General features: G+C 45.3%; 1 protein-coding gene across 4 annotated transcripts in view; it reads left to right on the top strand.

Moving 5' to 3' along the window:
• LOC135391666 (uncharacterized) overlaps positions 1 to 22257 on the top strand; it is a 110251-nt gene that overhangs the window by 7062 nt on the left and 80932 nt on the right. For 2 of the 4 annotated variants that reach the window (XR_010422072.1, XR_010422074.1), the window contains 3 exons: positions 108 to 760; positions 5627 to 10116; positions 10194 to 11271. The exons of 1 other annotated variant lie outside the window; for it this stretch is intronic. The gene's annotated coding sequence lies outside the window, so the exon portion shown is untranslated. Of the gene's footprint in view, positions 1 to 107; positions 761 to 5626; positions 10117 to 10193; positions 11272 to 22257 lie in introns of those variants that run through there. One more of the 4 variants, XR_010422073.1, reaches the window with a different exon arrangement.

A 22257-nucleotide genomic window follows, 5' to 3' on the forward strand; every position in this document is an offset into this window, starting at 1 on the left:
CATTTGTAACGTAATCCCAGGGTTCTTACGTTCACGAGATAAAGATGGCGTATAGCGTTGAAGTAATAGTAGCGCTGCAAACTTGTGTTGCTTTCTTTTGCTTTCAGAGTGAAACCCATGCATATTCCAAGCCCATCGATGGACATTTGCGCTTTTGACACAGTGACAGGTATAAGCATTAGACTTTCTGCAGTACATGAGTTCGAGGTTTCGTGGACACTAACTGAATTAAAACTACTACGGTAGTTATGATACTAAGCCATTGACAGGAGTATACTTTGACGCGGTCACTCCCAGTTGCTGTTTTCGTTTCCTGAGCGCATGAAATCATTATTTTACGCCTCTTATTTTCGTTTTCTAGTGTATATTTAGGTGTAGCAGTGGACCAAACCGTAAGCCAGTGTGGATTCCTCAGCACACTTGTGTCATATCTGCAGCGGTTCTAACCGGCCATTTGCTTGCGATTTATGTAATATGAATTATTACATTATGTCAGTGCTTTCTTTCACAGCTGCTCAGACTAGCTTCATTCAACGCTTCCACACAGACTGGCTTGAGTCTCAATCCTTCCTGTACACTCTCCCCAATATAGGATCAGCTCACTGCCCTGGCAATTTATGGCACAAAGGACACAGGAGTGCTTGTGGTACAGGAGTGCTGCAACTGTAAACAATAGCTACTCACAACACATCAGCAATGCACAGTGTCAAGCAGCGGCTTCCGTATCTTCATAATTCAATACCACTGTACCATCTGAAGGGTAAGCTGTACAGACTTCGTAAACATTTGATGATACAGATGTGCAAGAAAAAAAGTCTCGAGAGCGGAACATGTGCAGGCATGCCCAATATAGGATATTCATCACTCGTCATTCCACAGTTGTTCATTTGTTTCCAAAGTCCAGCACATGCCACCCAATGGACATAACCTTTCACCTGTCTGATGTGAGTGAAGGAGGTGACACTGTTCTAAAAGCTAAGAAATTTAGTAACGTTTCTAGTAATTTCAATGGAGCAACTATTAGATGAATATTTCAGTACTGTCTACCATTGGGAGGGTACACTGAAGCCAGTGGGGAGCACTGCGATATGAGTACATAACACATTTTTGCATGTTACCAACCTGCTTTTCACCTCAGCAGTCGTACATCTCGTCCCAGTCATACCATGTCAGGTGTGGTGATAATTATCAGAGATCGCTTCACGTGGTGTTTCGTACCACCCCCAGTTTTCTTCATGAGTAAAGTAGTATTGTTCCGTGGAATCTAGTATCTGGATCACCATCTAGGTGTAATACATTGTTTTTCAGGGATGAGCATGCAACACCTCGTTCTCGGCCTGCAGAATTCCCTCCGACGAGCCAAATGTACGCCTGTGCATTGTTTAGTCAACATCAGACCAGGTTCTCTAAAAGCTATCCCGTAGTTCAAAATTTGTGGAACGGAACCACCTGTGTGTGCCAATCTGAGACCTACCACCACAGTTATTAAAAATGGCCCTTTTCAGGCCACCCCACACTTCTACAAGGAGATAGCACCGATAGCACAGATAGAAGAACCTAACTAAAATCCATAAAGTGCATTCAGCTGAGCTCTGTGTCTGTCTGTTCTTTGTGTGATACCCGTATTTTTCACTACAACAATGAAAGAAGCTACAGTAGTGACAGCCCACTTGAGTGCTGCAGTTGCAGTAAAATCTCGCTTCAATTTCCCCCTTTTGGTCTCAGCAAGCAGAAATTTCCCAACAGCATCTATAGTGACCTTATATGTCTCTATCCCAATAAATGGTACATCCTCAGAAAACATCTTACTAAATTAGCTGTGCACACTCTGCAATCAGAGGAAGTGACAGGCAGCAAAGCACACTTGAGAAATTTAAATATGAATGTGCAAAATTTCACTTTTCTTGAAATTCATGATTTACACAAGGACGGTTTTGAGTATAATCTGTTAGGAGTTATATTTTTGTGAAATTGGGCTGGCATTTCTGTTTTGTTGTTTACACACGGTCCATTGCAGCTGCACTGTTTCAATTTGTCATTCGCCGGCTTCAACAAAATAATTCCTGCGCGGTTTCACAAGCCTGAATATTTTCAGAACGCCTCATTGTGTAGATGCTGCATACAATGCATTTACATAATGCAACAACACATATTAACTTAACAACTCATCATTATTATTATCATTATTATTAACATATTACACTTATCAACTTACTAACTTACTTCATATCATAACACTTTATATAATCGTTGGATTACTAGCAGGATATTTGGGCTGTCCTGTAGATTACCCTTCATCTTGGAATAGATTTGAAAGAGATGCGTCAGATCTCTACAGCTTTGTTTTCTGTAAAACTTAACTATCTTGATTATCAAAACATTATATTGTCTGCCATGCAACAATAGCCATTTGTGCTTTGAACCAGACTCTTTCCCCTGTCTGGAACTGAAGGCAGCTTGTCTGTCTCTTTCTTTTTTTCGTAAATGTGCATTCTTCGAATGCACATTTACAGAAGGGACACAGATGTATAACAGGACTGTGAGGGCAAAGCACTGTGGTACAGTCCAAAACGAACAATCAGTTAATTAGAACAAGTACAATAAGGGTAAGTAGAGTAACCAGAACACTGAACAAAAAAATTAAAAAAATAAAAATAAAGGTGACAACGAAGGGCGGGAAGTTGTTGGATGTAACGACGTATTGAATTAAGCATTTCACATGCTTCAACGTCCAATCAGCCAATTCTATCAATTTTCAGCCAATATGGGGTCTACACGGGCAATATCGGGCCCATATTGCCCAATTTCAGCCAAAATGGGGAAACATTGGCGAAACGGGCCCCATATTGGACACATACTGCAAATGACCAGCTAATATGGGCCCAATATTGTGTGCTGCTTGGGGTATGAATGATGTCATCATTCGTCAAATGTGGGCACACTCCGTCAGCGAAGTGACCAGTTTACAAAGGGTTAGCTACAAATTGTTAAAACTGTGTGCTAGTCCTGTTGGAGTTGAGTTATAACTGGAAACGCTAAGATAAACACACAGAGACAAGCACAAAAGATGATCCCAGCGCCACATCAGTGGTTAGCCGCTGAACCGGTGTTTGTTCGTGTCGCCGTACATGTTTAACTTTACGCTTCCAATTATGAAGTATTACCAAAGCCAGCAAATGATACGCACGATCTTCCATGATAACATGCACATCAAAGAACGAACGAGATTCCATAATCCTGCCCTGCAAAACATCGACAGGGGAGAGGAAACCTCGAAGTGAAGCGATCGTTTTCCGCGTGCGGTGATTGGTTCCTTTGTAGGGCTTCCGTGTGACGTTTTGACGGTTTTTGCGTGAGGGCTTCCACTATGCCGTCGTCTACTCTAACTGCATGTTAGCTCAAATTGCGTGCAAAGTATGACGTTGTCTCAAGTGAAATTCTCGCCGTCGTGAATATTGTCGGCCGTGTGATACACCCACACCGAAGTTTCGGTTTGCATGCCGCTGCATGCGACAGTCCCTTTAACTTTGTTCCACACCACCTTCTTCTTCTTTAGTTACCTTCGCTTAAAATCGGTCCTAACATCGTAGCTTGGATTCGCTACTTCCTGCGTAATAGAATTCAATTTGTTTGCGTCAATAACACCTCTGCTACATATGTCACATCAGGGGTTCACCAAGGGTCCGTCCTTGGTCCCCTTCTCCTTCTTATCTACATCAATGATCTACGCCTCTCAATAACCTCACACATACATTTTTTTTGTATTGTTGACTCTATGAGATGAGCCACAGAAGATTGTGTACTCATCTTCCTCAACTATAAATATTTGGTATTGCCAACCGAAGGATGGGACAAGAGAAAGCTTTTATATAAATATTGTTGCTGATTACTGCGCAATATATATCGCGTAATAATCGTGCTTCTTGGTCTTACCTTCTCAGCCCTACAGAAGAATTTCGACGCTCTGACATCCTAGTGTCAGACTTGGCTTATGTCACTGAATACTAACAAATGTAAATGCATGTCGATCAGTCGTAGTAGCAGTTCCACTACTTCCTACTTCCTTGGTAGTACTAGACTGGATAGTGTAAATACTGACAAGTTTTTTAGTGTGCATATTACTAACGATCTCACTTGGGACATTCATATTAATACCATCGTAGGCAGAGCTGCACTCGGCTTTATTAACTTAATTATTCCAAATCCCTTCTGACCTCAAACGCCAGCTCTATATTTCATTAGTCCGCTCAAAGCTTGAGTATGCTTCCCTCACCACGGGACCCTCACCACGATCATCTAACTTCCAAATTAGAAGCGCTACGAATTCGAGCCGCCCGCTTTATCTTCTCTGACTATTCCCGTCCTTATAGCGTAACTCTCCTCAAAGGCGCACCAGCTCGTAACACCAGTGCGACCTACGTTTCAATTTTTCTCTTTCTATTTCTATTCTATTCTATGGTCTCTCCCGCTTCTTTTTGCTCGTCGATGATCGCTCGTCTTTCTTTGCTTCATAAGTTCTACTATCATAACATTCTTCATAGGTACTCTCTATTTTCACCTCCTCATCACATAACCAATTATCTAGGCCAGTCTGAGAAACTACTCGTTCCATTTAGCCGTACAAGTATTTATGCTAACTCGTTCGTCACCAAGGCCATCTAAGGACTGGAAACAACCTGCCTGCCTCCACTGTCGCAGCCCGTGATCCTACCAAGTTTCGAAAGTTGCTCGAAGCATTATTTTCATAGTTGATGCATCATGTACCACCCTCTCTGTTATTCTGTACGATCTGAGGGTAAAGAAAGAAAGAAAGTGTCCACATCTAGGTGTGACGACGGCGTTTTTCTCGATTGTCTGCAAGTGGAATGGAAGCGCAAGACCGTCACGTTTTTTGCCTGGGGGGTATCGTTTATCGAAAAAAAAAAAAAAAAGAAAGACAGGGTGGTCTGTCTGCCGAGTACGGGCCGCGAGTTGCCACAGAGAGAGAAAAACAAAAAAAAAAAGAAAAAGAAAAACGGGAAACGACAGGAAAAACGACAAAACGGTACACACCAACAAGACACACGATACATAGCAATGATCCGTTCAGTGCAAAGTTCGGTGGCTGTGCCATCTGGTGGTCACCTTCGGTTCACCATGCAGTTCACCATAAAAGCTTTTTGTTGGTCACATTTGTTACAGCAGGTCACATATTTGTTGGCCACATTAGTTGGTCACAGGTTGTGCCTGGGAGACTTATTTTCGCAGTGTTGGCTTCATGACAGAATACATTGGCATGTATTTCCCTTTGAATGTCAAAACCATGGCGCCCCCGAAAAGTGTCGACATCGGACATGAAAGGCGGACCTGTCTTCTGCGCTCTGCAACATTGCGCTCAGTTGCAGGGGGCTCCAATATTTGTTCACGACGATAGAAGTACACGACAGACCTACGGTGGCTATCATAACTTTTTAAACTTAATACCTCAGGGTTTGCCTGTTGCCTTGTTGGCCTGCTGGTATTGTGGGCAAATGCAGCATTCGCGCTCCCGGGTTCGAATCGTGGTGGGTTGCGCTTTTTTATATACATATAAACGCTTTTCACATTTCGTTTCCCCGTTATTTCATTTATGAAACCTGAAATGCAGGAAAGGTGCTGCATCGTGGGTTCGTACAAGAACTCCCTGACATCATCCGAACGAATTTCCACGACGGCATTCTTGCAGCGAAGAGTAACTCCAGCCGTTCGAAAAATCCTGTCGAAGGTGATAACGATACCACCAAGGTAACGATATTGGTACCAAGGTAACGGTACTGACGAAACACTTTGTCTGACCAACGATAACTAAAATACATAAGAGCTAATAACTGAAACATCTACATATGCACATTATATGCTACACATGCATAATTTTTATGCATATGCAAACACAGGATGTATTCTATTTTACACTGTCACACAGCTCATTTAACAACTGTATTGGCACCAATATTACCAGCAAACAAGGGCTGAAGTAGCTGCACGGGGTTTACACGATGCCCAGAGCAAGTTGAACTGGTTGAACACAGCAGTATACACCACTGATATGGTAATGGCTGGTAAGATTATTTTTGGTAACGTAAAACAAAGCGCAGAGTTGTAGCAGGAACAAAATCTTTTGAGGACATAGTGCATCAAACATAGGTTTCTTTATTTTAGAGGTGAACAGCAGAGCACTTGCTGAAGTTGTTCCTGCATGTTACCCTGGTAAAAGACTTCAGCTGCCCATCCTGCCCAGCATGGGCCGCCCAGGTTTGGGAGAAGAAAATGAATGACACAGTATGCAACTCCAGTTCCGGTTAATGCAAATGGATGTAATCCACCAGAGTAATGATTATAGAATAAGGAACAAAAGTCTGCACCTCTTAAAAGCATCCTAGCTTATTCAGGTGTAAACAAGAACCTGTCCCTCTCAGTATCATATTTGTGCACATGCCCTGCTGGAAATAGTAGGCACGATCTCATTCATTTCTTCACGAAATTTTAATGAGACTGCTAATTCGTTCAACATGTGAAAGCCGACTCTTTCTCATTGACTGAATTGGAAGTCAAGCAGGGAAGCTGTCTTCGCGAAACCGGGCTCCGCCGTGTTGTGTGGCGAAGACCACATCAACGAAGTAAGGAACCAATTCAACGAATTGGTTTAGTGGGCGTCAACGATGATTGATTGATTGATTTTTAAAATATAAAAATTGAAATGTTAGTCTCTGCGTCAACGAAAAACGCTGATTTCCAATTGATTTAATGAGATCCGACATGTTGTGTATTACAGACTGCGCCAATAGAAGGAATGAGGAACTAGCCTAATGTGTATCAATGAAATCTTCTTTCCAGTTGATTTAATGGGATCCAACATGTTGCATTGCCGCCACTACAATAATTGAGACGTCAGTTGTTGAAGGAACGAGTGTAATGATGACCAACGGTACATCATCACTCTCAAATTAAGTAATAATATATGAATATGAAGAACGCTGTACGTTCGTGTCGACGATGAACTAATTTGACCAAATTCGAACAAATGAAACTCCAGAACACGAATCGTATAGAAAATATTGCAAGTGAAATTTGAATGAAAATTTGAAATTAAAATTTATTCCGAACAAATCAACTGAGGAGGCGAGCAGACCGCCGGCCGCGATGTCGCCAAGAGGGCGCGTTGTATTACATTTCTGTGCCGCACCACATAGTGGCCCGTGTGACTTGAAAATAGTTCGCGTTATTTCAAATGTTTGTGAACATATTATCCTCAAAAGTACATATGCCGTGGTACCTTTGTATTACACCCCTTACTGTAAGCTATTGTTAAAGCATTCCGTACAAGATTCAGTGGATATATGTGGACGCGTTCTCAGGAAGCGCCGGGACCACCACCAACGGATTAATCAGTCTCTCACGAAATGTTGGAGCGTTAGGATGTGTGTGGTCGCTCACAAGTAGTTGGCGTTATCAGTGCTTGATTTCGAGGATTTTATCATCGAGGATTATTATTTAAGGTAGTCGATTTGTCAAGCATTCCAGTTTTTTCAACGCCGCTTTGCATGTTTTTACCCCTGCTCGCAGGCACTACGGCCGTTGATGGGAGGATCGTGCAGTCAATGTGTTGCCACCCGCGCTGTGTGCAACGGTATGAAATATATTTTGACGCTCACTTACGTTGACATGCTACTGTTTCAGCACCTTTTACATTATCTTTCGAGATGGTATTACTTGAAGGTTACCCTCGTACCCTCGACGAGGCTGGCATAGGGGCGACGGCATTTGTCAGCAGGTGGTCAAAACGGAATCTCAACGAAGCTGGATATGGCCTTCATTTTCACGCAAGAAAGGCAGGCTGGACGGGGCATTAGAAATCTCCTACGAAACACAGAAGAACGTTATGCCATCGAGCTTTTTTTTTTCGTCGGCACTGTTCGGACATGGAGATACATCTCTATGAACTTACTCATTGTGGGTTTATGTTGCGTGTGTTGATGATGGACAGAATGCTTTCACAACATGTAGACACACACGCACACATAAATGGAACGATGATGTGGTGGGTCATTCTCCGCTGTTAACGCGGTACACTACCCCATTGCGCTTGTGGAAGGGATGAGAAAGTGATGATGATGGAAAGGTGTCCTAAGTGCTCATTTAGGTTTCTATTCTTTGTGTTTACTATGTCCTGCTAGTGATTTTTAACCGCTTGGTGAATATTCAGTCATATAGAAAACGTCACAAATAACTTGCACGTTTGTATCTGCCACTTGCAATATTTTCACATCTACTTATTGTTGTGAATTTCAATGTGACTTTAATGGGGAAATCCTTGCTGTTGACATTTGGCCAATGGGAAACTAGGCTGGCCTCCAATGGGTGCGACCGAGCGCTGTTCCACTTCGTTCCTATTGACATTTACAATGATTTCTTATTAAAACCCACTAAATTCGTGTTGTTTTCAATATGGTATTTGTCCAAGACTGTCAATTCGGAATGAGAAATTTTGGTCACCTTCCATGAGAATTGTGGATGTGATATCCACTTAAACCGAATGAGATTTCTGGTCTATTTTCAATTGGAGTATTTCCAGCAGGGCGATCAAGTAAACTGAAATCAAATAAGAAAAAAAACTTGTGAACAATATACAGAGCCCGAACGGTAGGCAAGACAATGCTGCAAAGAGAAATCCGGAAGGAGGCTGCACAGCATTTGTCTGCTCTGAATAGTGGGTTGGAGTGATCATGCCGTCTCACCTCAGGGGTTTCAGGCTCCGCTCAGGAAGTTACCTGTAAACATGAAAGCAGATGAGTGAAGAGAAAAGAACGGATATATATGTTCAATATGTTACATAAGTATTCTGTTGAATTATGGTTTTTAAGATCATGCTAAACGAAATCTATTTTTATCAACAGTGCACCACCTGAGTTTCGTGACTATAGACTCAGGAACTTCTATTTTGTCCTTTTTTTTTACTACCTCTCTCCCCCTTGTGTGCCGTAAGCGGCCGCAAGGTTCCAAGTCACGCAGATGAGAACTAACCCATTTACACAATCCTGAAATCTCTGATAGCATTTGAACCACACGGACTGAGAGATCTTCGTTAGCTCCAATAATGAAAAGTACGCACACTTCTGCGCCGTTTAGGTGGATGTTCTTTTCCCGGTGTGGACAGGTATTGTGATGGCTCTACAGCTTGATTCAAACGACACTGAGCCCGGTAACCAGTACGTTGAAGAGATTCAGCGTCCCCTTCGTAATCTAAATGTTCGCTACAAACACGAGCAATCGATAGCACCGCACCGTCTTTCCATTCCGGCCGTCCGATTGCTTTGTGGCATCAAAAGCTGTCCGTCTCGTCACTGGGAAGCATATGACATTGGATGCCAGGCCAATATTGACGTGAAATGGGGCAACCAACCATCCAACATCGTATTGGCATGTCGGCGAAAACCACAGGATGCGACTATACGATAGACTCCGACCATCGCGCGGAAGCTGGCGTCATCAAGATTTCCACTCGCGATGAACGCATACGCGGGATCCTACGGCTCATGCTCTCGGCGGGACCACGACACGTAACCGTGACGTGTCGCGGACCCAGCCGTGATCCCGTCAAGTTGTTCCCTGTGTCTCCGCGCGGCAGTTCGCCACGGCGCGAAGCTCCTTTCGCCGCTCCGTTCAAATTCGCTCCCGAGAATACTCCTCGCATGACGAAGGTAAAATTTTGGTTCTAGACGCAGAAAAATGTTTTCTTTCTGATGGAAATGAGGAAAAAATCATTTCATAGTCCCTTTAAGCTATTGTTTCTGCATTCAGTACAACATTCTAGTGCATGTAAGTGAAAGCATTTTGCCCACTCTCCAACGGATTAGTCTGTTGCGAAATGCCGAAGTGTTCGAACGTACGCTGTGCCTGGCTGTGGCTCACAAGCAGTTGGCGTCATTCGGGCTACATTTGATGTTTTATCAGTTTCTAAAGTATGTAGTCGATGTGTCAAGCATTCCTGTTCTTTGTACGGCGTGTCATGTTTTTACCCTGCTCGTAGGCATTACCAGCGCTGATGGGAGGAGAGCAAGATGTGCAGTCAGACTTTTACCACCCGCGCTGTGTGCAACGGTATGTAATATATTTTGACGCCCACCCACACTGACATGCTGCTGTTCCAGTATCTTTTGAAATTGTATTTCTTGAAGGTTATGCTCGTACGACGCGGCTGGCATCGGGGCGTCGGCATTTGTCAGCAGGTGGTCAAAACGGAATCTTACCGAAGTTGGACGGCGTTAATTTTCACGCAAGAAAGGCAAGCTGGACGGGACATCGCAAATCACCTACAAAACACAGAAGAGCCTGATCACCGTGGCATTCAGTGCTTCAAGATTTTTTTTTTCGTCGGCATTGTTCGGGCATCTGGTATACATCCCTATGGATTTATGTTGTGTGTTGACGATGGACCGTATGCTTTCAAAACATGTAAGTGCTGAATCAAGTTTCTGCTCTTACTATGTCTTGCTAGCGATTTTTAACTGATTGGTGAATATTCACACTTATACAAAGCATCTGAAATAACTTCCACCTTTGTATCTGCCACTTGTAATGTTTTCATATTGATACGGGCAGCACAGCGTGGTGATGGCAATGGTCTAATGGACAGAATGAGAATGACCGCGTGGCTCGCGCCCGTCCCTGCCGACACCGTCGTCGTCGTCGTAACATTGCCCCTCTCCCCGAGGCGTGCCCTCCGGGACACGACAGATGAAGAATGCCATGCTGCCGGGGTCACAATAGGTGATGTGGTCGATGGTCGGCGACGGTGTGGTCGGTGATGGGAATGGCTCGATGCGGTGACGTTCGAAGGATGGACGGGTGGGCGACGATGGGACGACGGTGGAATGACGCTGTGCTGCCTCCACAGGGTCGGGGCCGAGGGTATCCTCCACTGAGCGCTGTCGTCGCGGGCGTCGTTGGGCGTCTTCGGGGCTGGGGGCATCTTCAGGGCTTACTCATTGTCGTCTCCGGTCGTCGTCGTCTCTTGTGGTCCTAGGGTCGGGGCTATGGGGCGTTGATGGCCAGAACAACAGCGCTTCGAAGAAGTGCCCCGCACCTCCACCAAATGATACGGGCAGCACAGCGTGGTGATGGCAATGGTCTAATGGACAGAATGAGAATGACAGTGCGTGACACGCGCCCGTCCCTGCCGACACCGTCGTCGTCGTCGTAACAATATCTACTCTATTGTTATAGATGTAAAATGTAGGTAATAATAATGTAATAATAAATATACATATTCACGCAGAAACGGCATCTAGTGTAGCTCCTTTTTACAGCAAAAGCATGCTTTCTGCTCATTTGATGCAGCAAAATCGAACGTTACTGTACATTTAAAAGGTGCATCGACAATGAGAATTTCAGGGTGACTTTAATGGGGAAATCCTTGCTGCGGCACATTGGCCAATTGTGAAACTAGACTGATCTCCAATGGGTGTGATTGAGCGTGGTTCCACTTCATTCCCATTGACATTTTCAGTGATTTCTCATTGAAACCCACTAAATTCCCGTTCATTTCAATATGGTATTTGTCCAAAATTGTCGACTGGGAATGGGAAATTTTTGTCACCTTCAATGAGAATTGTGAATGCGATGTCCACTTAAACCGAATGAGATTTCTGGGCTATCTCGAATTGGACTATTTCCAGCAGGATTATGTGAAAAGTGTCCATTGTCCGATTGCTAACCCCGCTTGGGCCCCGATCCCCCTTTCTAACAACCACACCTCTAACCCTGTTTACTCTTGGAAACCACACTGGCCACCTGTTTTTTGGAATGCGATCATTGTCCGACTTTTAACCCCGCTTGGACGCCGATTTCCCTTTCTCACAACCACACCTCCAAACCCGTTCACTGTTGGAAGCCCCACTGACCATGTCTTTTCGGAATGCGATCAGTGTCCAACTTCTAACCCTGCTTGGACATCGATCCCGTTTACGATTGGAAAAACATCGTCCACCCCACTCATCCCGGTTTCTGCATGTGAAAAGCGACCATTGTCGGATTGCTAATCCCGCTACAGAGGCCCTTTGTATGGTACAAGATCACCAAGTCCCGATCCATAATGGATGTCTGGCACTTCTTTAAGATACATTTGTTAATATTCAATATAATATTCAGAAACATTTATAGTTACCCCACCAGTGGGACTGAAAATAAGTAGTCGCGTACCTTCATTGTACATCAGTATATCATTGCTACTTAGCACGTCTCTGATAGCTTGTAGAAACGAACATGGTGTCTCTCGTAATAATTTGATGGAACTGCGACTTCCTCCGATGCAACTATTACTTCTTCTATAACACCACCAAAACTGAATGCAATGGATCTCCAATGTATTTTGTTGTACTTTCTATCAATTTACTGGTGTTTAATTTGAGGAGCCTCTTGAGTTGCTCCGGGATAACAAAGAGACGTGGGACCAATAACGTATAGATATTGTTTTGGAATAGCATCTGTGCATCGATTTCATGTCTTTTAAAGAAGCTATTCAGTATGACACGGATAGAGCGGCCTGGAGTGAATATGATTGGGCCATTTTGTGTAATGATAGTCAGCTCTTCCTCCGGTGCCGGCTGTGCTGTCTGGGGTTTTTCCTGGGTTTTCCTCAGACGCTTTCAGACATATGTCGGCACAGTTCCCCTAGAAGTCGGCCCAGGACGCACATTTCCCCAGGGCGTCAGTCGTGACGTTGCCCACATACGTGAGACCAACAACGGCAAGCCCTTTCAACATCACCACCACCACCATCTTCCTTTAAAAAATCCTTGAGGTAGCTTCCTCTCGCAGGTACATGTTCTGGCGCGATAATTTAGCATCTACAACTGGCGAGCCATTTGGCTGCTATAAGACGCTTATGCCCAAGGAATCTGCTCACAGTCACTGCTTTTGCTTCATATATTTCTTGTTTAAGTCGCCATTTTTTTTTCATCTGTCGTCTCTCTCATCATTTTTCTTTCCAAAACAATGCGTCAAGAGCTTCCATGCGGCTCCCATTTTGTAGAGAAGGTTGATAGAGGGGCCGAATAGAGAATGAGGATGGGACTTCCTCGTTTGGGGATGTAATAAATGATGTGGAAAGGTTGTAGCGGGCCGTGGACAACGACGAAGATGGCCACGCGCCTGGAGCACCTGCCTTAGTTCCACCGGCGCGGCCATGGAGATAGGCCACCGTCATCGCCTCTCCGTGGCATACCATCATCGCCGGTCGGGGCTCATGTAGAGGAATACAATCGTCCTCTGCATTTGGTGACCCGAACTATGAACACCACGTTCGGCGCAATTAGGCCCTTGACCATCCCAAATTTCTGACAACACCATCGACTACAAGCACTACCACGGCACGCTCTCCCTGGAAGCCCCCACCATTACTAGACTCATCACGACGACATCACGACCGCTGCCTGCCTCTCGATCAACACGCCGACTGCTCCCGTCCCGCTTCCGTCCACGCTACCGACCCGATAGACCGACCCGATAGACCGACCCGCAACTACCCAACGACCCGACCGCTCGCTGTTCATCGCATCCGCCCATCGACCATCGCTTCACGGCTTCCAGGGACCGACCTGCGCTGTTTATGGCTTCCGGCACACTGACGACGCACCGCTTCATTTCCACATCTCGACTCGCATCCGCTGCCGGCCGCGACAACTGAGCAACGTGCTCCCCTGCTGGTTTCGGCAGTCGCGGCAGCCGACGCCACGGCACGCTTCAGCCGGCGTCTCGGCAGTCAACACAGCTAACGCAGCCTCACTTCCTGGGACCATACGAGCTCTCGCTCCCGTGCCGGTTGCGGCACCCCAGACGACTCCAGCGCCCGTCCACGACTTCAACGACTTCGCCCTTTCGTTTTTTGTGGCAACCGCCACTGGAATAAACCCTCAGTTCTTTCCCAGAAATTGTGGAGCGAAGTAAACAAGGTGTTCACACCACAATTTGCGGGAAAGAACTGAGGGTTTATTCCAGTGGCGGTTGCCACAAAAAACGAAAGTGGAAAAAACGTGCAGCGTGCAGGGCGCGGCTTAACGATGGCGATGCGGGCTGCTACAAGGTAATAAGATGCACTTTGGTTGGTGGTTATGTACTTTGCATGTTGATTCATCTTCAAACACGAGAAGTAAGCCCTTTGTACGCGACGCACGGCCGTGAAATGCGTGGGCGGTCTTGGTAAACGCTCCTTCATGGCGTGCTCCAAACATCCTTCGATTTCGATAGGTGCATGGAATATCCTGCAATTCTTGGACATACACGCAGTATCCATGCAAGCAATCTCCTTGGGGCCCAACTACTTGCGCGGACACCTGTTCGGATGTGACGCACACGCAGTACGCATGAGCGTGAAAGCTATGAAAACAATTGCACTGTTATTTGCATGAAGAAAAGGGTGAAACATGAAAATTAGTGTGCATGTCTGACGAGAAACGCGTGAATATTGCCTCCGTGAGTTTTAGATATCGCAAGGGCTCTCCTGTTCCGACTCCATATCGCTGCCAGTCCGTATCAACAACATGGCGTCAGCCACTTCAAAGGAATCGGGCGATTGGCTTATGTTTTCGGACGCGGTATCGCAAAACTTCTCCGTGCTCCTAAAACTCTTTATTGTATCCGCCATAAAAAACTCCGCGAGTGCAGAGAGTGCCGTGAGAGCACCGCGTGCTGCCTTGTAATACTAATTGGGAGTAGATTTACACGTACGGTGAGTCAGTCTGTTTGTGTAGCTATACGTTGCATGTGCCGCAGAGTAGGATCCTAAAAGCGATAAAACCCCGGTGCAGGGGACACAGAGAGACAAAACAGACGAAGCACTGACTGACAAACATTTAAGTAGGATTGCGGTTAATTTCGACCACCTAAATTATTTCTTCAGCAAACCATTCAAAAATTAAGAAATCAGGCGCTCCTGTAGCTATCGCTTATCAACACTTGACACAATTATCGCCGACGCGAGTGTAATCTTATCTCTTACTGAAGGCGGAACTTCTTCCTTTTTTATCCCCAGTGTTAGTGGAAGGCATTTTAACCCCAGGTGAACGAGACATATTTTATGCGGTTGGCTCTTCCAAGCACACTTCACTAAAGGGCATTCCATTAAACATCACTTCAAGTACAGTAGCTAAAGATGTAAGTAATGAGTAAATTGTAAATTAATTAAAAGTAGGACAACAGTGTGAGAACACAAGCAGAACGCAGGATTAAAAGAAAGCAGTTTCCTTTGGTATTCATTTGCTTGTACTCAATATAGCTAACCGGCACTGGCGAAAGAGGTGATGGGTAGAAGAAATACATAAACACGGCCAACCTGGACAGCAACATCATGCATAAGCGTTTTCCTAATACAACGAGGATGCAACTTCAAGAGTTATTACCTATAAGTCCTTTTTGGCATCGGTAGAGACCTATCCCTGTTTGCCAACAAATGACGTCAGGTGGTACAACAGCACAGCCAACTTGGTAGAGTGGAACTACCATAGTAAAAAAATCGATAAGTCACAAGAAAGCCACGTTTAAATGTGGCTTCTTATAGTGTAGGATCTTTTTGTAATTCTTTCCAATTATTAGTTGACCTTGTTCTGCTCCATTCTGCCTGCAGCCCTACTTTTTCGGTAGCCCTTTCCAAAGATGGCTACCGGCGTCTTCTATCTTCTGGAGCCTGAAGAGAACGAGTGAAGGGGAAGAACGCATGGGGGAAAGTATCATTCCACTGTTAAACTTTGTCCCATTTCTGTTTGTCATCAATTAGGGTCCGTACGTGCTTTCAATTTGTGTTTTGCGCTTATGCCGACCTACGGAGCGTAACTCCTGTTTTTGTATATAGATATTCCAACTTTGTTTCGTAATAACCCTTATAAATCAGAACTTAACTATCTCAAATGTAATATGAAGCCATCGAAGGGAGGAAACTCCACTGTCCGCCCTTGCTGCGCCCGTCACGAACCGCCACGGCAGGTGTGCGCGGAAAGCACGAAAATGAACTTCAGACATTTCTGGAGTTCTTTCTTTTTTTTTTTCACTACACTGTGTGAGCTTGTTATGAATGACATGTGTGAGGAATATGAACCACGTCACGAGTGGGCGAATATGAAAAGTACGCTACCGAAGTTGCGCGTACCTTACGACACCTCACAAAACGCGCGTTAGGAAGCATGTCCGAGATTTTCCAACAATCCCTTTTATATGAGTGGAAAGAGCATTTAAAGGTGAACAGAACGATGTCACCCATGTTAACCTTCTGGTGTTTGTAGAAAAACAGTTACGCGTCCAAATGGGGCAACTTTGCGATTTTTTTATCTGGACGCCTGCAGAACCTAGAACTTCAAAGATACAGCAAACAGCACTGCAGCACATAGGCAATAAGAGTGGGAAAAAATGGCACATGGCCACAATGGTTAGGAAGATACGAGGGATGAAAATTGCGAGGAAGCGCAGCGCTCGAAATGGTCAGTCTCGAAAATTATAGAAAAAAAAAAAGAATACAAGTATCAAGTATTTTCAGCTATTTCCTCCGCCAATGTACTTCGTAAGCACTTTCCTTCGATGTAGTTCCGTATCGGGACACTGGTTTCTTAAAAAGAAAAAACAATAAAAACAAGAATCAAACGGTTTTACGTAAAAGAGGAACTAATTACGAACGAAATTAAACAGTAATGCCGCTCGTATATTGCGTGAAACGTATAAACTGAAATTTTATCCCCCGTTTCTGGAAGGCGATCCGCCATGTTTACTGAGGACCTTCTGATCTAACCGGCGGCACAGTCTCATGCCCGCGCCGCCTAGTGCGTGCCTGGGGGGGGGGGGGGCGCTCCCCCAATCTGTTGTTGTTGTTTCTAGCTGACCCAACCTCACTAAAGTGAGGTGATTTAGCCCAACTCAACGACCTTTTTGCAAGACGGTAAGTTTCGAATCCGTTAGGCTTACCTAGGGGGGGGGGGAGGAATTTATCAGCAGAAAAAAAAAGGAAAGATAAAAGGGAAAAGGGGGTTAGGCTTAGCATTCCTGTGTTTCTCCTGCGCTAGAAGTGCATCAGATGTGGATGTTGAAATGCATATAAAAAAGTTCTAGTGCACAGAATTTTCTTACATTTTTAGATTCTTACATTCTTTCACTTCTATGCAATATTTATCCAAACTAAATCTCCAAAATAAATAAATATACAAACGCTTTCACTAATTTTTGAAAACGAGTGGTCCCGATACGGAACTACACCCCTTGCCTTCAATATGCAGGGTGCCCCAGCTAAGTGCGAACATATTTAAATATATATATATATATGTATATATCACTTTTTCCGAGGTGAAATTAATTGCATTATAGCATAGGCTGAACCTTAGGAGGGCATTAGCAAACTCCTAAGGCAATGTCTTAATTAACTTTCAATAATTAACTTTTTAATTATAAAAGCTACGAAGTTGTCCCAATGAGAACATCTGGTCCCTTTGGTCACCTGATGCCGGAGCCGTTTTCAGAACACGAAACCGTTCGATAGATCGTTCGCAAAAAATTCGTGAAGGAACACAATTTTTTCTTTATTTTGTTCATTGCGCATGTTCGGAGACGCGTCTTTACTTCACCCCCAATGTGAGAGGGTGAAGAAGCACCATGCCGCCTTATGCGTCGAAGATGAGCCTTAACTTGCGGAAACAAAAGAAAAACAAATGTATCGGATGGGGGGGGGGGGGATATATGTTTATTACGAAAGAAAAAAAAAGAAAAGAAGAGGCAAGCAAAAGGGAAAGGTCAGCCAGGCAGAAGACTTGTTATTCCTTGTAAAAAACAGAAACAGAAAAGAAAAAAGACGCAAGCGGCACATGGGCAGCAGGGGGGCATGAGTGCACGAATGTATCGGGTGATTCTATCGGAACTGCCCTTACCTTGGGTTGCATTTTCTGTTTTCTTTTAATCTTTTTCCAGGACGCAAGAGGCGATAGTGTGCTCATTCATCACACATTGGGGGGTGAAGGAAATACGCGTCTCCGAAGATGCCCAATGAACAAAATAAAGAAAAAAAAAGGTGTTCCTTCACGACTTTTTTGCGGACGATCTATCGAATGATTTTTTTTCTGAAAACGGCTCCGGTATCAGGTAACCAAAGGAACCAGATGTTCTCATTGGGACAACTTCGTAGCTCTTATAATTAAAAAGCAAATTAAGTTAATTAAGTTAAAAAGTTAATTAAGACATCGCTTTAGGAGTTTGCTAATGCCCTCCTAAGGAGTGCCCTTCAGCCTATGCTATAATGCAATTGATATCATCTTGGAAAAAGTGATATATATATATATATATACATATATATATAAGCAGGAAAAATCAGAAGACGACAAAGAGCTTACAGGAAAACACAAAGGGGAGTTTATTAACACATATGGGGATAGGGGACGACGTTTCGGCAGTCAGGGCTGCCTTCGACGGGACTGGGGTTTGGTGACAAGAACAAGCTTTATATATGGGAGAGGGTTATGTACAAGGGAAAGAGAGCAGCGCATGCGCTTTTGTCATGACTAACACAGGTTGGTGACTAAGTGAAAGGGGGAATGGCCGGGTCTGTGCAGCAGGACCTTGAGGAAATACCAGCGAGCCTGAAAAAGAGACAAAAGAGCGTATGTATTGTGCTGGATTAGTAATGCAGGTTGCGAATAGTAGAAAGGATTCCTGGATCTTCCTTCATCTGACGCTGGAATTTATGAATGAGATAAGATTCGCGCTGTTCCCTGAGCCGTTGGGAAGGAAAGCCTGACTGCAGGATGAAAATAGATATATTGGTGATTGAGTGTCCTGGTTTACTGAAATGGCGCGACACTGGCAGATTAGGTTTCTTCGCGACGTCAGATTTGTGGTTATTGAATCGCGTTCTAAATGACGTCGCTGTCTGTCCGATATATTGGGCGTTGCATTCATTGCATTGAAGAAGATAGACAACATTAGAAGAATTACAGTTATAGTCGCCATTAATGTTGACCCGATAATTAGAATTGGTACTTTCTGCAGAGTTAACGGCTTGCATTGATTTACAAATTTGGCATCTACTTGCATTACAAGGGTGACAGCCAATGTTATTTTCTGGAAGTTTGTTAATTTTGGCATTTACTAGTCTGTCTTGGATGTTCCGCGCCCGGCGATAACTTACGCGCGGTGGCTGTGAGAATATTTCCTTCATGCGATCAGATTGTGAAAGAATTGTGTAGTGGCGGTTGAGTATCCGGCTAATGTTAGGAACGCTGCCATTGAATGTGACAGTGAGATTTACTGCAGCGTTTCCATTGGTTCGAGGAGATCTTTGGAGCAATTGTTGGCGATCTGTGGATCTTGCCCTGGCTATAGCGTCTTTCACAAGTTTGTCCGGGTATTCACGATCAATGAAGGTTTGTTCTAGTCGTTGGAGATGGTTGTCTAGTTCGGCATCGTTAGTGCATATTCTGCGGTAGCGCAATGCCTGACTATAAGGTATGGCTAACTTAGTATGTCTTGGATGGCAACTGCGGAACGATAAGTACTGCTGAGCATCTGTAGGCTTCCGGTATAAGTTGGTTGAGATACTGCCGTTTTGTAACTTGACTTCCACATCCAAGAAGGTAACAGTGGAGGCGGAGTAGTGGGAGGTAAATTGAATGTTAGGGTGAATTTGGTTGAACCGGTTGATGAACGTGAGAAGGTCGCTTTCAGAATGAGGCCTGACCTGTTGGAAGGAAGGTCAAGAAATTCGACAGGGCGCCAATCCATTGCACCAGAAAGTTCGCTCACATACTTTACCGATGACATCTTGTAAATTGAAGCGACGACCGCCCAACTCAAACGGTGTGTTAAATGAAACTTTGTACTCACACGGGAGTGTCCAAGACAATGCAGCGAAACGGTAGCGTCCACACCTGTTGAAAGATTACGCGCCGTAAGCGCTTATCTCTCGTCTGACAAACGATATTGGTGTTGCCAGGAGGCGGATAGCTTTGTCGTTTTGTCGAAGGACTGCGCTTACACCAGGCAGTCGTTCATCTTTGAAGTTTAGACAGGTGTACAATGTACTTAAAGTGTGACAGCATAAGAGTAAACGAGTAGAGCAAGATTGTATTTTTAAATGCGAAAGCATTTACGAGCGAATCCTTCGGGTCTTCTCGGGGTGAGGTACGTCGCCGCCGAAGCTCTACACTCATTGGTTGCTGCTTGGCGATCACGTGTTCGAGCACGGCTGCAAAACTGCCGTGAAACATACCACCTCCAGATAGCAGAAACAGATAGCGGGAGGCATGATTGTGAATCCTGGGAACAGTGTAATCTGGGAACAGTGTAAATATTGTAAAATTATAAATGAAAATAAAGTTTCTTCGTTTGAAAGAAAAGAATAGAAGAAGCCATAGCGGCCTGGTGGCTACGACTAGAGCACTGCACGGGCCCCGGCCCCCGACCCGGCCCGGGCCCGACCCGGCCCGCGGGCCGGGCTGGGCTTGTTATTGGCTGTGTGCTCCGGGCCGGGCCGAGCCCGGGCCGACAAAATACGCCACCACCGCGGGCCGGGCCGTTAAAATACGCCACCACCGCGGGCCGGGCCGGGCCCGGGCCGACAAATATGTTCCCGAGAGTCAGGTCCGGCCGGGCCACGCAACTAATTCCACACATTGGAGATGCATTAGTTCATATCATCATGCGCTTGCGTCATTCCTGTGCATATTTTGCAAAGACAAGCAAAGGGTACTGCATTATGCATATGATTCGACCCTCTAGAACATTCTCCAAGCCACTTTACATTGTTCCTCACTCCTCACATATTTCACAATCACTTTGGCAAAGCTTGGTGAGAGGGATAGGGACTGGGAGAAGCAGTTTGTCGACAGCATGCTCTATCTCCGCAAAATCTTGACAGTGTAACGATAACGCCCCGTGCGTTCTGGATTTAATTTGGTCTCGTGCGGTTACGGTGTCAAACCGCCATCACTTGTATGTTTGTCTTCTCTCCTTATAAATTTACTTATAAATTTGTTTGATAATCGCCAGAAACGCGTACGTCGTGGCTGGAAATACTAGGCCGGGATCTACTCGCCGGGTCACCGGGCCGGGCCGGGCCGGGCTCTATTTGCTTAGACGCCGGGCCGGGCCGGGCTGGGCTCTAGTCACTGGGTCACCGGGCCGGGCCGCGCGGGGCCGCATAAAAATATGAAGGTCGGGTCGGGTCGGGCCGGGCCATTTTTCGATGCGCCCGGGCCGGGTCGGGCCCGGAAAAGTCGGCCCGTGCAGTGCTCTAGCTACGACGACGACATTACACGCCCAGCCTGGGCGGTGTTCCGAGTTCGAAGCCGGGTGCCAGCTGCGCTCTCTCGGTGTTTTTTCCTGGGTTTTCCTCGGACGCTTTAAAAGACAACAGAAATGAAACTTGGCGACTGCAAGAAAAGGGCCAAACAAGGTGCAAACTTTACGTAGAATTATGATGCCACCAGTATTTTGTCGATACGGTGTACGGATGGACATATTTTTGACAATAACGAGCCCGCCCGACACGATATCCCGCGGAGCGCGCCCGCGCTGTCGCAAAGCATTTCGGGAGCAGCCGAGGACCGCGTGACGTCAGATATTACTTGAGCTCCAGTTGGTGTCTATCAGGCGAACCGTGTTACACGGCAAATTCCGAACAACGCATCAAAATGTCAGCAGCGGGGACCAGAGGGGTCTGACGCCGAAACGCCGTCAAGATTTCCATACGTTTGGCTGAGAACACAGAAGGCTAATAAGCACCACGGGATTTGTTTTGAAGTCTTCGTCAACAATATGTGCTACGGACTATTCCTCCTGTTTCGCCTGTCTCCAAGTAGGCCTAGATGGATTCACGGCCAGGGTAAGTATCCGTCTTTCGGAAACAACGACAGACTGGTAGAGAGTGTTGGATTTGGTGAAACATGTGCTGGGCGAACGCAAGAGGAGACACCATACAATGTGAGCAGTACGTCTCTCGCCGTTGGAGAGAATGAGGTCACTTTTTTCTTTTTTTGAAGGAATTGGGGGCCAACCTTGGTAGGGTCATCTTCGTAATAAAAGTTTGACGCTGTATCTGTGTTGCCCGTCCGCGTGTCGTCCAACCAAGAAATATCCTGACCACCCGTTGCCGAAAGGAACACGGCAATATGCTGTAGCACAGTCAGAAGGGTGATTTCAAGCAGAGATTCAGGCAGGTTGGTCCGATCGACCTCTCACATTGTTTTCGTTCTAATATACAGGGTGTCCCAGCTAAAT

The sequence above is a fragment of the Ornithodoros turicata genome, chromosome 4 (genome assembly GCF_037126465.1).
Source record: "Ornithodoros turicata isolate Travis chromosome 4, ASM3712646v1, whole genome shotgun sequence".
Lineage (NCBI taxonomy): Eukaryota > Metazoa > Arthropoda > Arachnida > Ixodida > Argasidae > Ornithodoros > Ornithodoros turicata.